Source organism: Zingiber officinale, chromosome 3A (genome assembly GCF_018446385.1).
Source record: "Zingiber officinale cultivar Zhangliang chromosome 3A, Zo_v1.1, whole genome shotgun sequence".
In the NCBI taxonomy this organism is placed as follows: domain Eukaryota; kingdom Viridiplantae; phylum Streptophyta; class Magnoliopsida; order Zingiberales; family Zingiberaceae; genus Zingiber; species Zingiber officinale.
In genome coordinates this window covers 37,734,246-37,757,898 of record NC_055990.1, presented here as the reverse complement: position 1 = coordinate 37,757,898, position 23,653 = coordinate 37,734,246, and the positions used below count along the sequence as shown (strand labels likewise).

Below are 23,653 nucleotides of genomic sequence, written 5' to 3'. Positions count from 1 at the left end.
TTAATAATGCTATTTATTATTGTGTTAATTTTATTTTGTAAGTTACACTTTGTTTTTGGACTGACGTATTTTGCAGGAATAAAATAGAAAAAATCAGTCTCAGATGAACAGTGCCCGAGGTGCCTCAGAGTTGACTAGAGATGCCTCGGAACAGGCCAGGAAGTGCCCTGGTACTGTTGGAGGTGGCCTTAAGGAGATAAAATTTGCGTTGTGGGGAGGCACCCTGGAATGCACTAGAGGCACCCCTGATGTGTGCTTGGAGGTGCCTTGGAGTGCTTTGAAGGTGCCCTCAAGTGGATAGAAGCTGAAGTCCACGCTGTTTATCATGACCATGGTTTAAGGGATTAAACTTAAGGTTGGGAGCGACTCCGATGAGCTTAGAGGCGCCCTCAACACTCTTTTAAAGAAGTGTTCAAGCAGCATAATGAATTAATCCCTTCTATGAGCTTCAATAACTCTTCTGATGCTTCAACTACACTTTACTGCTGTGCTACTGCTCTAAGACATCCAACCGCTGCCGTCAGACTGACATCAATACACGAGCCCGTTTAGATTCTACATTTCTATAATGTTGGTAATGATTTAATATTCTTGTACATATTTCATACTTCCAAAAGGAAAGTGTAGGTTGTTTTGTACTTGTATTTGATTCCCTCTTCTGACAGTTCTGGAATAGGTGTATAGTGGATTGCTCGTCAATACGATCTAAGGATTTGTGAGTCTTTAAGTAGGGGTCACTGAAGACTCCGAATCAAGTAACTCCTCGTGGTCGCATTCTGTTTTCCTTTACTCCTTGTTTTTATTTTTTCATTGCGCACTTTGTTTTTAAAAGATTTAAAAGACAAGTTTTTAAAAGACACGTGATTCCCCCCCCCCCCCCCCCCCTTCTTACGTGTCTCGATCCTACAAGTGGTATTAGAGCCCTGTTCGCTCTGAATTGGCACAACCACTAATTGAGCAAGGGGATTTTTTTATTGTATTTCATTTCGGTTTTAAGTTTTTCAAATTCATCTGAATTGGTGTAATTACTTTTTCAGATAATTTTTTCATTGTGGTTTCTTCGAATCACTCGATATTGGTACAACACCACTCGAGCTTTATTTTTATTCATCTCCCACACTGCTTACCCCAAGACATAGTCTTGGAATTCTTGTAAGTTTTGTTTATTTCAGAACCATATGGCCCAAAGCAAAGGTTATAGCACCGTTTGCTCCCCATTCTTCAATGAGGATGACTTTCTGTATTGGAAGAAGCGGATAGAAGTGTACCTCAAAACTGATATCGAACAGTCGTTCTCCATCCGACGAGAATACACTGCTCCAGTTGACGAAGCAACAAGAGTGCCAATCAATGTGACGTAGCCCCGAGTGTTCGGACTGTGACGTAGCCCCGTCAATCAATGTGCGCCAGCTTGCTATGAAGATCGACTTTCGGCAGTCCGAGCTCCCGGACTGCTAGGGCACCTGGCCAGGTGCCCCTCCGGGGCGCCTCTTCACTGAAGGCATCCGGGGCGCCCGAAGCAGCTCCAGGCGCCCAGACCACCATTTTCTGCACTTGTATTTTCTACAAAAATAAGATTAGTCTAGATAAATAATATTTAAAAAATGGCAAGTTTTGACAGCCTTTGAACTATCCGATCCTGACTTTGAGTTTTGGTAAAACTGTAGGTCAGACCGATACATACTGTTCCTTCTTCGAGGAATGTGTCCTCACCTACTTTTCTTAGGAGAAATTACCTTTTCTCAGACCGGTCCTCCAGACCGTCTGAACTTTTGCTCAGCATCCGAGACTTCAAGATTTCATGCTAGACATCCGCTCCATGACCCGTCCAGTCTTCCACCTGGTGTCTGCGGCCCCCCAAGATTTTCACCTAGAGTCCTCAACTCTAGGATTCGTCCAAAGTCCTCGACCCGCCAAGACCTTGCCCAGACCCCCAAACTAGGTCTTCATTGCCTAACCGCAACTAGGACTTTCCACCTGCCTAGCCTCAACTAGGACTTTTCTGCACACTTAGTTACACATGTTAGATCACAAGACAACTTAACTTTGAACCCTTTGTCATAATCAAAACTTAGGTTTGATCGTTTAGTACTTTCTGCACCAACAGTATGCTTCGCATGTTGATTAATCTACACAACACATTGTAGTTAACATGTCCTAGATTTTTATACTACAAACACGAAGAATCAAGCATATAAGTAGAAGAGTTTGTACTTTTATTAACTTTAGGTGTAATCACCATTACACTAGCTTAAACAACCCATCGATTACATAATCCTTTCCTAAAAATATTTCATTTTTAGACAGAACAACTCTGTCTGACTCAAAAATAATGCAAAAGTCATGCTTACTTAGAAATGATCTAGACACTAGATTCTTCTGAATCTCTGAAATATACAACACATTGTTGAGAGTCAACTCCTTGCCCAAAGTCAGCTTCAGCACCACTTTTTCTTGGCAAATAATGTCCGAGGTTGCTGAGTTCCCCATGAATAATTTATCTTCATTGACTTCTTCAAAGTTTTGCAGTAGCTCCTTGTTGTAGCACACATGTCTGGTGGCACCATGATCGATCCACCATTGCTGCAGATTTGAACTCACTAGATTCAGTTCAGAGACAACAACATAGAGGTCGTTCATATCTGGTCTCTTGTTCAAGTTGGCACCCTGCTTCTTTTTTTATTTTTTACACTCTGAAGATTTGTAACCTGCTTAGCCACAGTTGAAGCACTTCCTAGAGAATTTCTTGCTTATGCCTCCTTTAGGTCCCATCTTGAAAGCCTTGGGTTCTTCCATCTAAAGTTTGACCGTGCTCGACCATATTGGCTTTCACAGTAGCCTAAGAGAATAATTTTCTCTTCGAACACTTGTTGTCTTCTTCAATTCGAAGTCTAACCACGAGTTCTTCCACGTTCATCTCCTTCCATTTGTGCTTCAGGAAGTTCTTAAAGTCCTTCTAGCCATGATGCAGCTTCTCAATGATAGCAACTACCTAGAAGGTTTCACTCAAAACCATACCTTCTGAGTAGATCTCGTGCAAGATCATCTGAAGCTCTTGGACTTGGCTGATCACCATCTTGAAGTTAACCATCTTGTAGTCCAAGAATAAATCCACAATGAATTTCTTAGCCCCCGCATCTTCTGTCTTGTACTTCTTGTCCAAGGACTCCTACAGCTTCTTAGTCGTTATCTTCGTGCTATACACAACGTATAGCGAGTCGGAAAGACAGTTTGAGCATGTAATTTTGACAAAGGAACTCAGAATGAGTCTATGCTTCCATTGTATTGATGGTATGAACATCAACATCCTCAGCATTCTTGGAAGGGACATCGGTCAAGAACCGAGCTAGATTGAGATTGGTAAAGTAGAAGAGCATCTTCTGCTACCACCTCTTGAAGTTCAATCCAGTGAACTTCTCTGACCCCCGTGATTGATTAGCACAGTTTCACTCGAGTAGAGGGGGCCTTCTTATGCTAAGTATATTGTACCTCAACACTTTATTTTTATGTGGTCATCTCAACAAAACCAAATTTGTTTCAAGATTGTTGGACAATCTGTCAGAGATTTTGGTGAATTACTTGAATCAAAAGTACACCAAATCAAATTCAACATATTTGTCGAGATGACCTAAACAAATAATTTCAGGTTGCCAGCGGGGCTGATTTCTGCTAAGTGCTCAGTACAGACTGCAGAGCGGCCGAGCGATTGAGCGAGTAGAGTAGCAGAGCGGGCCGAGCGGGTGAGCGGACGATGTGATAGAGCTACCGAGCGACAAAGCGGTCAAGCAGTCAAAGCGGCCGAGCAACCAAACGATAGAGCCGCAGAGAGACAAAGCAGCCGAGATAGAGCGACCAAGTGCACCAAGGCCTGCGATGAACGCAATTTCCTTGAAACATATTCACCCCACCTTCGGTTGTGTTTCGAGATTTTCTCGGGTCGTCTGTTTCCTAGAATATAACGGTCAATTGTGATACACATGAAGAACTGGTGGTCATGACAAACAGAGAGGTACCCGACTGTTATCACAAGTATACCACCCAGCAAGAGATGCATGACAGAGAAGAGCGAGGGGGGGGGCATAGGTAGAGAGTTTTTCTATATCCTTTGTTCAAGACCATGGTCTCCCTTTATATATAAGCATCATCCCTCATCTGCATTGAATGCTAAGTAACGACCATTCAATGCTTAAGGATTAATGATAGTCGTTGGTCATTACTATTCGGGAGGTTACGAAATCACCATTAACAATGGTTAATGCTTTCGTTACCTTTTTGAGTAGCAAGTAAAAAAAATCCATGTGGTAAAATGTTGGTTGTTCTATTTGGGCAAATTTTACCCCGACCGGTCCGGCATTCGACGCATGCAGATCGTGCTCGCACATAAGCCAACTTGGTTCAGTGCAAATCCTGACCCTGGATTTGCACCCCTTGCATATCCACGCGTGAGAGAGAGTCTCCCCATGTATTTATTCACATCATCAATATATGTGAATCAATATAAATCAATTAATATATCTTAAAACTTCTAATGTAAAACTAAAATTTCATTCACAGACTACTTACCTTTATATTTTCACCTCTTTTTCATTCATATTTCTAACCGTAAGTTGCCTCAAATTTAATATTTTATTGATCAATATTGATTTAATTTAATAGGATTATCATATAAATTTTATTTAATAGAATAAATTATATAAGTTTGAATAAGAAAGATTTTGTTAGAAAAAGCTAATCTCATCTTCTTAATTCTTTATTAAGAAATTTATACCATATCCGAAGGAAATTATCAAAGATGGTTATGAATTTTATCTATAAGAGTTTATTTCTGTTAATTAAAACTTGTGAATAATTCATCAATAAATTATTTATTAATTTATCTATCTAAAATTTAAGTATAACCTTATTTTTCAATGAATTTCATTTATTAAAGTTTTAAATAAAATAATAACTCTTATTGAGCTAGCTAACAAATAAGTTTAAACTCACGAACACAAATAAAGAAACTTGAATACTCATTTAGTTTCTATACAACTCTATTCATTAACTAATTCCCCTCTTACTCGTGCCCCAATCAAAGTAAATTGTCGCCAGAAATATTGCATGCGATAGTAAGCAAACAGACAAATTTTCCAAGCAACTAATATCTGCAGCGCTAGAATTACTCGTGGTATTGGGTTGTTCCTTGTGTCCCATCTATGCTTTCAGGATTTATCCGATAATCAGTGGAAAAATTCCGTCAAACTGAATTCATCATCTCTAAGTGAATGAATTAAAGATAAAAATATCTAGACACTTAAGCCATTTAATAAATTAATGACAACAAAGATCCAAACAAATTTCTATCACTTTTTTGCAGCAGCATATATGAATGTTGACGCACCTCCTGCACATCTCCTGGAGGATGTGACTTGCGAGCAGCTTCAACCAAAGCTGAGATAGTGCCATTGTGGCACTGAAGAAACAAAGCTCCTATAACTAGGACAAGGGCTTTGGACCTTATCATTAAGGCCTTGGTTGGAAGTTCGTTTTCATCTAAATGAAAGTCCTTGAGAAGAGCTTTCACAGCTTGTCTTTAGATGGAGAAAATATTGCAGATTTACATTTCAAATGTACAAGAAGTAATTCAGGAAACCACACTATCAACCAATTGCGGACGAATGTATTAGCAGCAGTAGGCACTTCAATCACGCGAGAGCTTAAAGTTTAACCCATGAAAGACTCCAAAGGCAAGAACAGTTGGGGGCTTACGAAGAAAGAACACAAGTACAAGCCATGATCTCAGCTACGAGAGAAAGAAAACTAAACATAAATAAAAAGAAAGAAGAGAAAACAAGAGAATTCATCACTGATTGAGCCGCTTGAACCAATATCACATCAATCCTGGACACGGACCATCATTCAGACATGTATTGAGCATCGATCTCCATCTCTTCTTCATCCTTTTGCTGTACATCTTCTGGTTCCTCATCTGCAGTCTCATTGGCTGTCATCTTCTTGTGCAGCAACTCTTCCCCAAATGAGAGCTCGAAACTGCAAAACAGGACAAATGAAAAAAACCAGATGTCCTGAAGCTAAATACGTGTAAAAACAGAGCCAGATAGCTTGTCTTAAAGTGCTAAATGCTACATCAACTCACAAATAAAACCAAACTGAAAGAAAGGACTTACTCTGCTTTTCCTTCTTCGAGTGAAGCTGTTTCGCCTGTAGAACTTACTTGTACGCAAGACACTTCAGTGTTCTTGAGCTAGAAGCTGAAGGGTGCTTTAGGAACTCGCACAAGTCTAAACAAGTTGGCAAAGAGGTTGAAATATCCAGCATTAAGCTCTTCAAAGATAAGGAAGATAAATAAACTTAATGAGACCCTTTACTTAATTAGCACAAATGCCAAGAAGATGGAAGGATGTCAGATCATTTTAATACTTTATTTATATTCAGCGTCATACTAAAACAAAGCTATTTCTTGCAGACTTTAGATTCGAAAGTGGATCTTTGAGTAACTCTAGACACTAAATTCTAATGTGTCTATTTTTTTATTTTTTTTGTAATTAACTGTGGTTTGTAGTGGGAGACGCGCCGTTCTGGTTGTTAAGTATTTCAGTGCACCAAGTCAATTGCATGTTTTTCTAATGGTTCATTGTTCATCTTAAGGAATAATTAAGCTAAGTATGGAGGTGCTGTTGTTCTATTTATATGTGTATAAATTACTGACATCTCATTGTTTCAGCATATTTAAGACTGTCAACATAAATTGGTTTGTTTGATGTATTTTGGTTCGACATTGAATGCACGTAGCATTCTGATAATTTCCAGTCAAATTGACTCGATGAACCGAAATTACCATGCCACAGTTAAATAGTAGAATAAGGGGAGATCAAGTTAAAAGGCAAGAGAATATCTATATGATCTTGCTTTCTAACTGGCTTTTTAATCCCCTCTTCAGAACCTTGAAACTTTTAGTATTTATACAGTGCTCAATGTGTTAAAAGGGGAAAAAAGAGAAAGAATTAAAGGTAAAAGAAGCTTGCAGCAGAGCTTTAGGAGAAGAGAAGGGCATGCCTCCTGTGCATGGATTTGTAGTACGACGTATCGCACTTGAACAGCATGCAATGCGTGTACGTAAACGTCAAGTTCATGTTAGGAACGCTTCATTTAACTCTACCATGAACAAAATTACAATCTTGACTGTTAATTGATTAAGGTCGGGTTAATTCTACTCTAATTCCTTTGTATGCAACGGTTAGTAATTGGGCTGTGTGACCTGCAAGTTACTTGATATGGCGATAAAGGTAAACCCCTCAAAAATCGGGTTAAAATGGAGAAGACCTGTTGATATGGCAGTCAAAATCAAGAAGAGATCAAAGGTACCAACAATAGTAGGGCTGTGCCCAAACTGGTCGCATGGCGGTTGGACATGAGCATCCGACCGGGTCTCCCGCTCGGCTAAACTTTTGTATCTCAACCTGGGGCAGACATGTCATCCTCATTGCCGATTATTGAGTAACCCGACTAACGACCTTAGCCGGTCGGGAATGTGGGTCAATTGGGCACACCGTTCCTTTACGGTCAAGGAAGTGGCGGAGTGGAGACCGAATCGTTAAAGGCAAGCTATAAGGCCGAACTGACGATCACTTCCAAGTGATGGTCGATTGGCCTAATGAGGGCCCCACGGACCTACAGTTTCATACTTCTTTTGGAAGTTTGTGCCGTAAAGGACAGAGAATATCCTGTAGATAAATTAACCTTTAGAAGTTTCTCACCGGTCCAATCATAGAGATTTGTGTACCCATTTAATGAAAAGTGTCAGTCATTTTATGACATGTACTTTCTTAGGAATACTTTGAAAAACAAGCAAATGCTTTGAAATATGTGCATAAATACAAATAATGATGGCAAAAGATGAATACGCTCGTCCCCAGTGTCCCCGTCAACCCGTCTCAGTGCCAACACAGAGGAGGTAAATCATGGGCAGCTACAGAATAATGACTAGCACATAAGGGAGGTATTTACGTCGATTTTGCCGAGATTCGAACCTCATGGTGGCAACACCTCATGCATAAATACAACAATGATAATATAAAAGGGGGTCTCCATATACATGCAAAGGTATATGATACTATATATTTCCACACGATCATCGCTACAGTTTACTTCCACTATATTCTTCTCTTGAATTGTGTACTAAGTCAAGCATCGAAGGGCTAGCGTCGAAGACCCCTTCCCTAGCTCACACTAACGTTGCGTGTGTTGCAGGATAGTGCAGAGTCTTCATTTAGTCAACAGCAGAGTCACGTTTCTAGCCAACCACATTCACCGCTTTTGGACAGGATCATTACCGATTCAAGTCGCAGAAACAATCTTTTACAAAGCAAGATAAGACCATATACAATAGATCCTTTCCTAGGACCTCATATTGATAAGAACTTTGTACATGCCCGGTGATCGGAGAACAAGAATGATTAGACTTTTGTCCACACCTTCACTTGCACCATGAATGATATGACGAATAAGGTGAGGCTTCTAATGCTAGCGCCGAAGTCAAGGGAGTTGTTGAATGTGATGTTCAAAATCAAGAAGGGATCAACACTCAGGGGGGCGGCAAGGTGTACGGCTTGGCCGAATATTGTAGCCGACCAGACCTCTAGTTCGATTGGATCCCCGAGTTCTCCCAGCTTGACGGAATCCCGAGCCGAGTCCTAGTTCAATTCAGAACCAAGTGGCACGGATGCATGGATCAGTAGAATAATCCGGTCGATCGAAACTTTTGCCCAATCAGATTCCGAGTTCTCCCCACTCGATGGAATCCCGAGTCGAGTCCTAGTTCAATTCAGAACCAAGTGGCATGTTCACATGGACTAGCAGAATAATCCGATCAATTAAACCTTTTGCCCGATCAGATTCCGAGTCCTCCAGGTTCGATGGAATCCCGAACCAAACCCTCAGAAGGGACGAGTCCTTAAAAGAGCAGAAGCCTTCAGGGGGTCAAATCCTCAAAGAAGTCGAGTTCTTGAGATGGTTAGCACTCTTTAGCCGACCCGACCCCATTCGAGAACAAGGTTCGAGCAGACGTTAAAGGGTACTTGGCCGACCTATCAGCAAAGTGTATTAATGGCCCGTTAGATCAACAATCTAATATCCCTTTTTGGCATCTTATGTAATCATTGTCAAGGGATATGCTCTCCGGTGAGTCATACATTGAAAACTTCTGCCCTGCAAAGCATATAAATGGTAGGTTTATTTGAGAAAAGTTGTCAAAATGATAGAACAGTCAGTCATATTTCGGTAATGCATTAATATTCGTGCAAAGAGGAAAAGTAACACAATAAAAGAGGATCTTCACCTACAAGCGTAGGTACGCTTCGCCATCAAAGTTTACTTCCCTAGTTTTGATTTCTTCTTACTCCATCACTTACCTGACTTGAGCGTCGGAATGTCTGCACTAGGGACACATCCCTGACCTAGTTACTAACGCTTTTTTTCTCCCGGTTCTTATCTTTGCCATATAGGATCGTCTGCAACACCAGGTCCCTTTTACCTGGAGTCTTCTCGTTGTTAATATCAGAGTCACCTAATTAATGTACTATTTTCCTCTCGTTCAGACAGGATCCATGAACATGAAGGAAGCTACCGCCTATCGGGAGTTTTTATCTGCCAATACAAAGTTGACATTTTTTTGGGAGGTGAGGCACATGAAAGAAAAGTGAAAAGTTAAGAAAAAGATGCAGAAGATCCAACAGCGCAAAGCAGGAAATCCTAGAGGCATAGTCTTTTAAATTGGTGCGCGCGGTTCAGTCGCCTTGATCGATCAAATTAGGAAAAAGAGGCCAAAATGGTCCGGTTCTATTAGTAAAGGGCACCCGGTCGAACCATATTTCAAACTGATTCAACCCGAAAAAGGCTCCTTTTAAAAAGCTTTTCCCATATCACACACTTTTGCCCTTTTAAAACTTCCGCTCTGAATTATTTTTATAAAGAAATTTAATCATTTTAAATAAATAAGGATATTATTGAAATTGTAGGAGAAAAAATAATAGGTTATTTTTCTATATCAGATTAAATTAATCAACTTAATCAAGTGATTAACAAGGGGTCTCTAGTAGAAAAATAATATAATTAAACCATCCTCTATAATTTGCTTGATAAACTAATGCTATTTTCCTTTTTAATAAATTGAATGCTTCATTGTAGCAATTGTAGCAAAATTGAATGCTTCATAAAGTATGTTTGAGATGTTCAATAATTTTATATCTACTATCATAATCAATTTAAAAATATTGCATTAAATATAAAATTAGAATTTATTACATACTTTAATTGCTTTAAAATTGAAAGCATATATGATTATTTATTAATTTATTAGAAAATATTATTTGCATTGAGCAGTTTATCCTTTTATTTACAATAAAAAGGAGATTGCCGGACACGTATGCTAGTAAATTTAATAGGACAAATATTAAGAGGACTTCTCATATTTATCAAATTTATTTCTTTTTTAAGAAAACCAAGTTTAAAATTTAGAATTTAGAATTTAAACTTTAAAATTTAATCAAATACGCTATTTTAAAAAGAGATATTTGGGGATTATTTGATTTTTACCCAATTTAATAATATGATAAGAAATACAAATGAGTAATACTCAAAATAAATATTAAAAAATAAAATGATATATTGTACGATCTACTCGATCAGTCCTTCTAGGTGTTAAATGTTATTGATTATTTATACTTTCTATGCTGGAATAATCGACAAGATTTATGGTCTTTGTCGTTCTTTCATTTGGTCTACAAATTAAGCATCCGTTAATATCTTGAGCAACCCATATATGTATCAAAAGAAGAGGGAGGATATGGTCATCGAGAATATTAAGCATGGGGACAGCGGATGCCGGTCGAGCGGTCATTCCGCTCGGCCCGAGGACAAGATCGTTGGATGGCCGATACCTGTCCGAGCAGCTCTTCTGCTCAGCTTGTAACAGACAAAAGGAGGATAAGAGGATATCCTTCTGGGAACCTGTGCCGCCGACAGACGGCATGCTTGGCGGCATGGTCAGACATAAGATCGTACGATGGAAGCTTTCATGTCTTGTCAGAGATATGCTCGAGTCGTTAAGGTATGGTGTCAAGGACACTTCCCTGACACGTCTCTTCAAGGTATGCTTTGAAGAGCGTGCACGCATCGAGGAGCGTGCACACACTCCCAGGGAGTCCTATATAAAGACCCCCAAGTTTCGACGGAGGTATGCATAATCTCTCTGTCATTTCGCTTCCTCATTTCTTTTACATCACCGGTGTTTGACTTGAGCGTCGGAGGGTTATCGCCGGGGAACCCTTCCTCGGCTCGACACTGACGTTACTGTGGTTGCAGGCTTCATTGACGAGGAGTCCACCAATAATCAACAAGAGCACTACGTACCCAGCATCCATTGCCTCGACTCCCAGACATGATCACCTACAAAAATAAACTGTTGTCGTCGATTGCATAAGTGGGTAACATTACTACTTAACTAAATTACAAAATATCTTCATCTTTGTCAATGTCATCTTTAAAACTACTCCCTTCTTTTCAAACTTCTCATTTGCTTCTTGGTTTGTGATTGTAGTGCGAAGCAATATCTACAAGTGTTTTTTTTCTTTTCATTTCATTAACTTCTTTTGCAGGATTGCCAACATTGGGACCTACAATAAACAACCATGAGACTATGTTGTTTATCAAATACCACCTCCCTCCAGGTCCATCCTCTAATTTGAAACTTCTTATTGCTCTTCAAAAAGGGGCTCATAGTTATACTACCTTTCATCCCATGTCTCGTTTCCTACCTTATGTCACATTGTGATGTAATTATTCTTCTTCGACTCATTAATCTATTCCTAAGACTCACTCTTGCATTCAAGGTGGAGGCTAAACTATGATTGAGGAAATATAATTGCATTCAAATACTACATACAAGTTGGTGCCTCTTCCTCTCTCCAAGTCCTCTGTATTCACAGAGAAGAGATTACTTATTGGCATTAGGTATCATATGAAAGTTCAATTAGTAGCTAAGTGATACACTAAAGTCTATAGAGTGGATAACCTAGACACCTTTGCCTTAGTGGTTACAATTGTTGTAATATACTAAAAGTATAACTAAGGATTTAAAATAATTAAATATTGATATAATTAAATTATTTTAAGTTAAATAAATATATTTTAACAGATAATTTATTAGGAAATAAGTTTATATGAATTTATTAAAATTTTTTGAAATTTAAAGAATTCCTTTTATATTTTATTGGGGATAAATGGATAGAATAAAAGTCTGTTTTAGCTATCCAATTTAAGTGAGAAAATGTTGAATTTCCAAAATTTATTTTTCTTTTTCTCCCTAATTCTAAAAGTCACGCCGCTTCTCCTCCTCGCATGTCGTCATCATACTTGCTTGCACAGCGCTGCCGTTGGACGACGCAGGTCATGGCCAACCGCCTCCTCATCACCGTCGGCATCTGGCTTCTCCTTCTCATGAGTCACAGCCTATTCCCTTACCATGCGCACGTTGCGATCTCACCATAGTGCCGACTCCCTCCTCATGCACGCACGTTGCGCGTTGCCGCCTGGCGCCTGCTGCCATCATCGCACCGGCTGTCGTGCGTCCAACTACCGGTGCCACTCCCTTCCTCTTCCCCGGAGTCAATAGCCATCGTCTTGCTTCAAACACAAAGAACAAGCATGCCTCGTTGCCTCCGCACCTCTCCTTTGTTGTGTCCACAACGTTGCGAACCTCCTCCTAGCGTCATGTCTTGGTTGATGCCATCATCACTGACAAGCCCCGCCAGCCGCAAGAAATTTTGGCTGCTAACTCTCTTTGTTCACCCTGTCGTCAACGGTGGTTAGTCACGGTGACCGTCGTCGCCTGCTCTCCCGACGCAACCCACTGCTGGTACACTTCCCATGCCAATACCGACCGACCGTTACCCTTGTTCCAACGATGGTGTAGAGGTAACAACACTTTAATTACACTATGTTGATTTAGTAATTAGGATTAGTTAATCGATTAATATTTGCTTAATTAAATGTAAGAAACTAATGAATAGTTAGTTTACCTAACCACAAAGTGTTGGGATCTTGACATCCGCTAGAGGGGTGAATAGCGTCTCACTTAAATCGATCGCTTTCTATAATGTTAGTGCACAGCAGAAATACCAAAATAAATCTAACAAATAGAATGCTAAACCTAGAGGTAATAACCAAGACAATCACACCTCTAACATGATTATGTAGTGTGGTTCATAGATCACTTACTTCTACTCCACGGCTGTCCGTAAGGTGGACGATCCCGATCCGTCGGTGGATGACTCCTCGAAAAACCTCCGGCTAGCTCAAGCTCCTTGTCGGTGGAGAAACCTTGCCACAAACACTTGAATATAAGCACACCGATCACACGAGAGCTTGGGAGACTCTAATAGGCTTTAACTAAGTCTATTTCGTCAATTTTAACCAACCTTCCAATGCTTGGTTATATAAGCCACGAGTTGAAAAACCTTGCATACCAAGCAACTACCAAAACTATCAGTCGACTACTCTTTGTGGAGATTCGACTGTTACAACCCAACGACTCGATATCAGTCGACTGATACTTCCATCAATCGATTGCTTCATACTAACCGAACGAACAAAAGCATTCTGTTCGCTCATAGTCGATTGTCCGGTCGACCGCACCAGTCGACTGATGAAAACACCAGTTGACTGTTACAGTAATGTTATAGTACTGCTACATTAACACTACAGTACTACTACAGTAACGATATAGTAAACCCTAATCCTAGAATTGAACCCTGAGTACATTCATTCAGCACTTGTTCTTGCCCGACCAACCTAAATCTAGCCTTCTAGCCTCCTCTATCAGTCTTGCGCCCCTCGGATGTCTCCCCATCCTTCACATCTTGCCTTCTGGAGCTTTCATCGGCCTTGTCATTGTTGTCAGGTTTTCTTTTGCCAAGAGGTTGCGCCTCCGGGACTTCATCCATTGTCAAGTCACACTTGGATTTACGTTACCAAGACTACATACTTGGACTTACACCACCAAGACTCATCCTTGGACTTTTCTCCTTTGCAAAGATTACACTTGGACTTTCCTTGTTGTACCTATATCCTGCACACTCACAATGCATATCAAATACAACAATAAACCTAACTTAAACCTTTGCCCAAATATCAAAACCTAGGGCGTTAGATTTCTCCAACACAAAGGATTCAAATTGCTAAGTTGAAGATGAACTAATAAGTTGATTAATTAATCAATAAGGTTTAATTGTTGATTAATAGATTCTTAGGCTCCCCTATCCTATATTTGTAAGATTTGATCTCGTTCGATGCGATCTCACGGACTTGAAGACGATTTGGACACGCTACATCAAGGTGGGTAGATTCTGCTTATCTTCTTGATAGCTTTGTTTATAGTGCATGATTATTTACTGTCATATTTTGATGAGGTCGCAAATACTCGCTTACCTTAAGTCTGTCCTATATCACTCCTGAGTTTGATACCTTATTGGTTATCCTTATGTTGATCTATTATTGATAGCTATGTAGTTATGTGTAATATTCATGATAGTGTTTATGGATATGCATGATATTATCATACCGTAGTGTAGGACATTGGATATTCTGTTAGGCCCCTTAGTATATGATTTGACTCTGTATTTATTGTTAGGATGATCATACCGTAGTATAGGACATCGAGCATCTTGCTAAACCTTCATTTATTATTTCATACTGTAGTGTAGGATATTTATTGAGTATCATAATAGACCCTTGTTGTTATTTAGGCATATAGCTTATGTTCATGAATTTATGTTATAGTAGGGTTATATACTTAGGCTCATGTCTATAGATCACTGATATCATAAGTAATATAGTTGTATACTGGTGCGAGGACATATATGTCAGTGAGATTATATTGACCTATACTTATTAGAAATCACTCCCTAGCAGAAGGGTAGTGTATTCCACTAGACTTTCCCCTTTGAATCAACCCCTAGGATTACTTAATCTTGACCCCGTTGTTTATTATATCTATGACGATTTCATGGAATTAGTCGAGATATTAATCCTAGGTGACTAGTAATTTGAGGATGTGATTGTCTATTTTCTATCTATATATTAGTAGGATTACATCGTAATACAGGGTACCGAGTATCCTAGTAGACTCTTATTTGTTATATAGGCTCATGCCTATATATGAGTGGAATTATATATACCATGGTATAACGTTTCGAGGATCCTACAAGACCCTTGGTTGCTATATTTTGTCGACCATTGTCTCCCATTCGTGGTTGAGAGAACCGTCGACAATCGTTGGTATATCCTGTCGACCATTGTCTCCCATTCGTGGTTGAGAGAGTCGTCAGCAATTGTTAGTATATCTGGTCTCCCATGTGTGGTTGAGAGAGAGTCGTTAGTGACCATTGGTATATATTCTGTCTGCCCACGGGACCATCCGTGTAGAGCGTTCTCCCGCAGACAGTGACTAGTTATTGACCCTATCCGTCCACGGGACCATCCGTGGTAGAGCGTTCTCCTGCGGACAGTGACTAGTCATGTACCTTGACTGCCCATGGGATCATCCGTGGTAGAGTGTTCTCTCGCAGCCAATGTTTGCCATATACTTTCTATATATTTGTCATGTATTTGTTCGTGTAGGTTTGGATGTACTGTATGTACTCCTAATTTATTGGTTATTCTTGGTTAAATAGATTAGTGAAGTGTTATATTATTGATAATACTTTTAGTTAGCTGGTGATTATTTTGGGACATTTACGTTGGTTAGTAAGTATTTTACCTGAGACTGTATCCTTTGATCTCCTGTCAGTATGTTATTCATGCGCTATCTTCTTCTACCCACTGAGTGGTTGTACTCACGACCCTTTGCTTTTCCCTTGACTTTCAGGTTAGCAGATAGAGGAGGTGTTGTGTGGCTCAGAGATCCTGGCTGGCAGTCCCGCTCGAGTTGGATTTATGTTGAGTTGTTTCATTTTATTATTTTCGTTGCTTGTAGTTATTGTTCCTTCTATTTTGGATTTTTGAGTTGTTCACATGCACATGCACATGCATACATACACATATTGTCATTTGCAACTTGATGTTATTATTATATCACATTGGTATTTATGTTAGTTTAAATTAGTTCGATATCATATTTCATATATTATCATTAAAGGATACCGTCTAATTTAATGGACAAGTATATCTTCAGGACATGATAATTACTTTTGTTCATCCTTATCTTTGTAGCTATTTTTCAATGGCTCCGTCGCTTATTGAATATCAAGGATGTCTTCACGGTAACCTTACAAAGGTATATATGGAGCAACTCCTCGAATTAGTTGCTTAGGGGAGAGTGGCCTGCTATGCAAGCTCAAAAAGTCCTTGAAACAATCTTGTCAATGTTGACTTTTCAAAGAAGCTTAATCAAAGGATAGTAACCTATACAAGTGATCGTCCTTTATTTTTTTCACAAATCTATATAATTTTTTACTAATTAATGATTTTATATTTGATTATTGACTTCATAATATTATTTTAGGTAGGTCTTTAATTAACGCGGACTTAAAGTAGTCAGGGATACTTGTCTTTGTTCACTTGGTTTAGATATATTTACCACAATAGTTATTTCTCGATATTTACCTAGGTTGCTTTAATACTAATTATTATTATACCAATTTAGCAACAATTAATTATCTATTAAAGCATTGTCTTTTTTATAGGTAGTTAAGGATTATAGGTGACATATTACTGTCTTATTTCTTGCATTTCAATATGGTAAGTTTTTAAATATTTTTCATTATGCATTGATATTTTGTGTAATTTTTTATACTTTGTGTTAACAATTATGGTGGATAACATTGACATGATGACCATCGGAGAAATACTGATAGAAGATCACCATCGGAGTCTGCTTCAGCAACTTCACAATCCCAATCCCTTGTTGGCGATGTACTTTTTCGCCCCTTAAATTGCAGGACTTTCTCATTCGTAATAAATTCTTTCGTTAGTACCTTTTACAGTACCTTCGCTTGTTCCTTCAGTGCGACACTTAGTTGTTGAGAGCAAAGACAATCAAGAGTTGATAGCTCGTTGTAGAGATTCGTAAGTACTAAAGATTACAAGTTTACATGTATTATTATTTTATTTATTATTAATGTTTTATTTTTTCAACTAACTTAATTTATTTAACATTGTTAGTTTTTGACTTTATGATAGATTTATAAATTCTATCCGTGTTATTCATGAACTTAGTAGAATAGTGAATAACTATTGACAAGAAGATTCAATGACTTATCAAGTACTTCAAATCTAACAAAAGGGCTATATAAATGGTGGAACGAGTTCAAGATAAGTTATATATCCTAGTTAGTTATGCATGAAATTTAAGTTTCTAATACATTTTTTTTCCATTGCAATGAGTATTCACTTGGAATCCAATTGAAGAGTTGGAAATAATGAGGATTTTTAAGAGTATTCATCGTACACTAAATTATGATAAGACTAAGGGAGTCCCCAAGGCTATAGTGTCATGGTAGAATATTCAAATTATTATCTAGACATTCGTGGTTCGATCCTCAGCTATGACGTATTTTTAGGAATTTTTCTTCCAAATGGGGGGGGGCGCAACAAAAGGGGCTTCTGGGCTGACCACTGCATGCGCTTCCCGATTTATCCTGGTGGCCGATGAAAAACTTCTATGGGGCCGGGTCGATTACCCCTATGGATAGTCAATGAGGTTGACTGGAATTATCATTTTTGTTTATGATAAGACTAAGGGATTGATATAGCTGAGGTAAATGCCTCCCTCATACGCCAGTCACTATTCTAAAAACTAATAATCACTCGTGCTTTACCTCTTCCGTATTGGCCCTTGATGGATTGATGGAGATACTGAAAATGAACCTAGTCATCTTGTACCATCATAATAAGACTAAGGGAAAAAAAGCCTCCTTACATTACTAAGGATAATTCGGATAAAATTATACATTATTAGGAATATGAGGCGGATAGATACAGAAGTCAATCGAATAAAATAAATCAAGTGTATAATTCTATATAATCGATTATGATTTATTTTTTATAGGATACATAATGGATGTTGTTTTGAGAGAGTTATATCTGAGAGACTATTTTACAAAATCAAAGTACATATCTGGCCTTTACAGACATGTAGTGATCCTGTCCGAACTATGAGTTGATGAAAGCTGGGGACGTGGCGCTCTCGGCTGGCTTCGTGTAGACGTCGAGATGAGGTGGACCTCCGGCGAACCTGCAACAAAGTCATGCCGGGAAGGGGTTCCCGGCGATGACCCTCCGATGCTCAAGTCAGGCGAGAAGAAAGCTGGAGCAAGATAATGAGAACTGTAGCTATAGTGTCGATGATTGCATACCTTCGCTGAAGCTTAGGGGTCCTTATATAGGACCCCGGGGAGGTGCATGCACGCTTCCCCAAACATACCTCAAACATGGATGTCAGAAAAAGCATGTCTGACGCCATTCCGCAACCGTCCGAGCATATCCCTGACGGGATAGTGGAAACTTCCATCGTACGATTCTGTGTACGGCCTGACCGTCGACCATGCCGATTGTCAGCGGCAGCTGTCTCTAAGCCGATCTCCCCAGCTGTCCCTTTTGTCCTTTTTTTTTGTCTTTCATCCATTCCTAGGTCGGGCGGGCCGGCCGCCTGGCGCTTCAGGTGCGCGGGGATGTGAGTGTATCGGACCGAGCGGGAAAGCCCCCGGTCATGTGCTCGGATGAGATTGCGCCACCTTGATCTGCGACTCAGCCGGGCGGCTTGGCCGCTCGGCACAAAAACTCCTTTACCTTGCGTCGGAAACCTGACCTGTGGTCGAGCTGTCTTTCGTCCGGCCTGGGAGATTTCGCTCGGCAGGACCTTAGGGTCGACCCTCTTAACCTTTGACTCCTACGTGTCACTGACCTCCTCCTGGGCGGGTGCCCCGTCCTTACCACCGGATCACGTGCCTCCTCCTCAAGTCTAGTCGAAAGAGGCGCTAAGTCCGACCGACTGGACCGCGAGTCGGGCCGAGTGACAGCCATTCTCCAACTTTCTGCATCGACTTCCGTGACCTGAATAAAGCGTGCTCGAAGGATTTCTACCCTCTGCTCCGAATCGACCAACTGGTAGACTCCACCGCTGGGTGCGAGCTGATATGCATGTTGGATGCATATCAGGGCTACCACCAAGTGTCGCTCGCCCGAGAAGATCAGGAAAAAGTGAGCTTCGTTACTGCGGACGGGACTTACTACTACAACGTAATGTCGTTCGGGCTGAAGAATGCCGGGGCTACATACCAAAGGCTAATGAACAAAGTGTTCCGGGAGCAGATCGGGAGCAACTTGGAGGTATACGTGGATGATATACTTATTAAATCTTTCCAGGCGGCGGATCTTTGTGCAGATATAGAGGAAACCTGCCGTGCTGAGAAAGTATGGAGTCAAGCTGAGCCCCCAAAAGTGTTTGTTCGGGGTAAAAGGTGGACGCTTCCTCGGTTACATCGTGACCGAGCGGGGTATAGAGGTGAACTCTAGCAAGTTGAAAGCGCTACAGGATATGTCGCCTCCCAAAAACCTGAGGGAAGTGCAGCGTCTTACTGGTTGGATAACGGCGTTATCGCGATTCATCTCCAGAACGGTCGACCGGAGCCTACCTTTCTTCAAGATCCTGCGTAAAGCTACCAAGTTTCAGTGGGACGGGGAGTGTGATCGGGCGTTTGAAGACTTGAAAGCCTATCTGAATTCGTTACCTGTACTGGCTAAGCCGAACATAGGCAAGCCGCTCCGTATATACTTGTCATCAACCGAGCATGCTGTTGGCTCGGCGCTGGTGAAAGAGGACGGGGAAGAGCAGCCCGTGTATTTCCTTAGCCACATTTTAAAAGACGCTGAGTCCCGCTATACCGGTCTCGAGAAGCTTGCTTTCGCGTTGGTCTTGGCCGCACGGAGGCTCCGCCCTTATTTCTTAGCACATACGATCATCGTCATGACGAACAGCCCGCTGGGAAGAGTGCTCCTAAATCTAGAAGCATCCGGGCGGCTCATCAAGTGGACAACAGAGCTCAGTGAATTTGACATCCAATATCAACCCCGCTCGATGATTAAGTCGCAGTCCTTGGCAGATTTCGTAACGGAGGTACAGAATCCTGAGCCCGAAGCTTTATGGAGAGTATTTGTAGACGGATCATCCACTTGGCTTGGAAGCGGGATTGGTATCTTGCTACTTTCTCCTCATGAAGAGAGGATGCATCTGTCTGTCCGGTTGGACTATCGAGCAACAAATAATGAAGCAGAGTATGAAGCCCTCATAGTTGGCTTGCAGGCTGCCCGACATGTGGGGGCCTGCCGAGTAATCCTTTACTCGGATTCTCAGCTTGCCGCCCAGCAGCTCTCAGGCACTTTTGAGATAAATAATGCGAGGCTCAAGCTCTACGCGGAAGCCTTCAAAAAGTTTAAACCCAACTTCAGGGAGGTAGTCATACAGAAGATATGTTGGAGCAATCTAGGTGCCCTTGGTTTTGATGTTTGGGCAAAGGTTTAAGTTAGGTTTATTGTTGTATTTGATATGCATTGTGAGTGTGCAGGATACAGGTACAACAACGTAAGTTCAAGTGTGATCTTGGCAAAGGAGGAAAGTCCAAGGATGAGTCTTGGCGGTGTAAGTCCAAGCATGTAGTCTTGGCAACGTAAGTCCAAGTGTGACTTGGCAATGGATGAAGTCCCGGAGGCGCGACCTCTTGGCAAAGGAAGACCCGACAACAATGACAAGGCCGATGGAAGCTCCAGAAGGCAAGACGTGAAGGATGGGAAGGCATCCGAGGGACGCAAGGCTGATGGAGGAGGCTAGAAGGCTAGGTCTAGGTTGGTCGGGCGAGAACGAGTGCTGAGTGAATGTACTCGGGGTAAAATCCAAAATTAGGGTTTACTGTAGCAGTACTGTAGCGTACTGTAGCAGTCGACTGGTGGTTTCATCATTCGACTGGTGCACTGTAGCTTGACTAGTAGAGAGCCGTTGGGCTGGCACCAGTCGACTGGTGCAAGGACCAGTCGACTGGTAACGGGAAAATCAGCTTACTGATTTCTTCCAAGCTCTATAAGAAGGAGCTTGGGATGGCCGGCCAAGGTGACGAAATTAGACTTGGTTAAAGCCTAATTAGTAGTCACCAAAGTGCTCAAGGATCTCTTGTGTCCAAGTGATCTTGGTTGGAGTTGTGGTGAGGTTTCTCCACCCACAAGGAGGTTGAGCTAGCCGGAGTTTGCCGGGGACTAATCCACCGACGGATTGAGGGATCGTCCACCTTACGGACACGCCGTGGAGTAGGAGCAAGTTATCTCCGAACCACGTAAACACCTTGTGTTAGGGTTTGTGTTTGGTTTGTTGTCTTCTTCCTTCTTGTTTTAGGTTAACTTTCGTATTTGTTAGTTTGTTTTTGTATTCCGCTGTGCACTAACATTATAGGAAGTAAAGTTTTGGGTGAGACGCTATTCACCCCCCCTCTAGCGGACGTCAAGGTCCTAACAAGTGGTATCAGAGCTAGGTGAGCTCTTGTTGGACTAATCGCCAAGAGAGAGGCTAGAGGAAGAAGATGGAGTCGGAGGGACCTCTCGGATGGGACATCCGAATCCCACCTCCATACGAGCGCGAGGACTTCGACTATTGGAGGAAGCGCATGGAGATGTGGTTCCAAATGAATTGGAACCAATGGATTGCGTTGGAGGAACCGTTTAAAGCTCCAATGGACAAGAAGGGAAAGCGTCTCCGACGTCGATATTGGACCGATGAGCAAAGGGAGCAATCAGAGACGGACAAGGAGGTAACTAGAATTTTAATTAATTTATTACCTCCTAATGCGATATTGAATGTAGGTGAATACGAGAATGCAAGTGACCTTTGGAAAAAGGTAATTGCACTTCATGAGAGTCCTACACAAATCCAAGAAGAGAATGATCAATCGAATGTTGACACGAGTTCAACATCCGAGGAGGAGAAGGAAGATGAGGAGGTATCATCCACATCTTCAAGGGAGGAAGAAGTGGAACCGCCCACATCTTCAAGTGAAGAGGAAGAAGAGCAATCCAAGGAAGAGGAGATCTTGGAAGCTCAACCCTCCACCTCAACTACCAAGAAGAGCACAAAGGATCACATCAAATGCTTTGAGTGTGGTAAGATGGGGCACTACAAGAGTAGGTGTCCTTTGCTCAAGAAGGTAAAGGAGGTAAACCCTAAACTCACTAAAGTTAATTTAGAAACTAATGTGAGTTGTAGGAAGAAGAAGGAGAAGAAGCACATTAGGTGCTTTACATGTGGTGAGTGGGGTCACTACCACACAAAGTGCCCAAGGAGAGGAGAGCTCAAGAAATTGGCGCACTTGAAGAAATGGGAAAAGAAGAGGAGCACAAGTCAAGGGGGAGCTTCAAAGGTAAAAGGGAAGGTAATCCCTATTTTGAAGTTTAATCCAATCTCCAATTCTTATATGCTTGTTAGAAATAATGTAGATTATTTACCTAAGCATAATCATGGATTTAGGTATAATGATAGAAATAGGGTTAACATGGTAGATAATCCTAAGAAATCATACATTAAGGGTAGACCTAATAAGACCCAAACCACTTTTCCTAAGGGAATAAAAGTGGGTGAAAACCTAAGCATTAATCCCAAGAAGGGGAGACACATGCCTAGGAAGGGTAGATCTAGGAATGTCCATGATGGACATGTTGATTCTAGGGTTAGAACCTTAGAATTGGAAAATCAAGCCTTGAAGACAAAGCTTGAGGAAATGGAGAAAGTCCTAGAGAGGTTCATTATTGGACCTAAAGGACTTGACATGTATTTGGGTGGTCAAAGACCCAAAAATATCAAATTAGGTCCCTCCAAGACCAAAAGGAGGTCAAGTGCTAAGGTAGCACATGACATTGGTAAGAGAGGTGTGACCAAGGATAAGGGAGAGTCATCTAAGGCCAATAAGAAGGAATATGCTAGGGTGGCATATAATTATGGCAAGGATGGGATGTCCAAGGTTAAGGACAAGAAGAAATTAACCAAAAACAATGTATCTAAGGTTAAGAAGGTGAGTTTTGTAGGCCAAGTGTCACCTGAGGTGCACCGAAGTGGCCTAGCCATAGTGGATGAGTCACCAAGGGAGGTGACTAAGGTTAAGATTCCTAAGGTTAGGAAGAGCCTTTGGGACCCATGGTAGATGGGTTATCAAATGTGCCAAGTGGTTAGGAGACAGACTTAAGCCTCTAACCTAGTGGGTTGGCACAATTGGGATATGTTTCATGCATAGAAATATGAATTGGGTTCATATTGCATGAAAATTAGTTTTTGATGTATAGATGTCATATAAACTAATGCTAGTGATGCATTATGGTTTAGTATGGGCAGATACATCAAGAGGAAGCCAAAACTAGGATTTTAGGTCAATGTTCAATTGAACTATTTAGCTAGTTTTGAATTTTGTGTCAATCTTGGGATCTGTGATAAATATATTTATATATATATTTTTCCCAAGTAGACAAGGGTACAATAGACCTCTCCACAAAATTTGGGGATTTTTGGAGGTCTAGGGAATTTCTGGTGCATTTTTGAAGTTGGCCTGAAAAGGCTGATATTTGCAGA

General features: G+C 40.9%; 1 long non-coding RNA gene across 1 annotated transcript; it reads right to left on the bottom strand.

Annotated features, from left to right (window-relative positions):
* Positions 1 to 5,637: 5,637 nt before the first annotated feature.
* On the bottom strand, positions 5,638 to 6,389 carry LOC122053675. The gene is made up of 2 exons (XR_006132296.1): positions 6,168 to 6,389; positions 5,638 to 6,030 (listed from the first exon to the last, which is right to left on the bottom strand). It is a non-coding gene; the product is annotated as an uncharacterized LOC122053675 (long non-coding RNA).
* Between the last annotated feature and the right edge of the window lie 17,264 nt (positions 6,390 to 23,653).